The sequence below is a fragment of the Wasmannia auropunctata genome, unplaced genomic scaffold (genome assembly GCF_000956235.1).
Source record: "Wasmannia auropunctata unplaced genomic scaffold, wasmannia.A_1.0 LD336043.1, whole genome shotgun sequence".
Lineage (NCBI taxonomy): Eukaryota > Metazoa > Arthropoda > Insecta > Hymenoptera > Formicidae > Wasmannia > Wasmannia auropunctata.
This window is the reverse complement of record NW_012026847.1, coordinates 156,701-158,355: the sequence shown is the minus strand read 5'-3', so window position 1 is coordinate 158,355 and position 1,655 is coordinate 156,701.

Below are 1,655 nucleotides of genomic sequence, written 5' to 3'. Positions count from 1 at the left end.
GTTATTTTTTTATTGTTTTATGTATTAGAATATTGGAATATATACCATAATCTATATATATATATATATATATCTAATATTCTAATACGTAAATATATATAATGTATTATATGTATATTCTTTTACTGTTTAAGACTTGCAGTATATATGTATTTGCAGTTGTCCAATATTACGTTAATGTAATGTCTATATAACATTAACAATTTCATTTTTCATTGTATTTGTAATAATTTTCATTTTTCATGTATTTGTAATAATTAAATAATTAAGATAAAAACAAGTAAAACATAACTAAATTTTTATCTCTTTTTATTCTTAAAATTATACTATATACGTAATGTGTAAAAGATGTCTAAAGAATATAGAATGCCCAAAAAGTGTCTTATAGGTTGTCTTAAAGATGTCTAAAAGATGTCTGAAAAATGTCATATAGGACGTCAAAAAAATGTCTTATTGGTTGTCTTAAAGATGTCTAAAAGATATCTGAAGAATGTCATATAGGACATTCCAAAAGTGTCTTATAAGATGTCTTAAAGACGTCGTATAGGATGTCTAAACTGTCTTATAAGACGTCTAAAAGATATGTAATATGACGTCTAAAAGACAGACATAAGACGTCTTTAAGACGTCTTATTGTTCACTGGGTAATATTGACAAGAACACCTAGTCAGGCTTGTTAGTCCTCTTTCTTATTATTTATGATTTTATATCATGGAACCGGTTAAGGCGATGCTGGAAGGTCGGAAAAATTTGTACGAGGTCCATAAAGCAGACTCTTCAGTGTCAGTGGTAAGATATTGTAAGAAGTTCATTTAGAAATACCACTGACACTGAAGAGTCTGCTTTATCGACCTCGTACAAATTTTTCCGACCTTCCAGCATCGCCTTAATAGGTCTCACTCAAACTGTCTCACTTAAACACGTGGAATGTCTTTATCTAACTTATTGAAGTGCCATCTCTCGGAAAACCTGGCACTACTGCCAAACGTAATTTTTGCTGTCTTTACCTCAGCCGAACGTACAAATTACCACAAATTGCATTCTAAGCGATAATTATTTTTCTACGCTTCCAATCGTAGCTCAAAAGGTTTTGTATTATTCGTGCAAATAATTCGATGCGCGCGAATTATTTTTTTTGTACATATGAGCTACAGAACTTTTGTACCAATGAAATGTTTACGTCAGGTGAGAGGTTATGATACCCCCAAAAAGATAATTTTTGAATATTTTTTTGTTTTTACTACAAATACATAATTCGCGCGTTTACATTTTATTTCTATTTCAATCCTGTAAAAGCGTTTTCAAATCCGTTCAGTCGTTTCGGAGTTATTACTTAGAATGCAAATGTCGGTATTCCAGCATCGCCTTAATTTCTTTATTTTAATTTATTTTAGTATTATAAAAAAGTAACGAATCATGGCTTTTTAAGGTGATGCTGGAAGATCGAAAAAATTTGCACGAGGTCGATAAAACAGACTCTTCGGTGTCAGTGGTATCTCTAAATAAATTTCATACAATATCTTTTATCTCACTCAAACACGTGCAATGTCCTTATCTAACTTATTGAAGAGCCATCTGTTGCAAAATCCAGCACTTGTTAGACACAATTTTTGCTGTCTTTGCCTTAGCTAAGAGATCGGAAGAGCACACGTCTG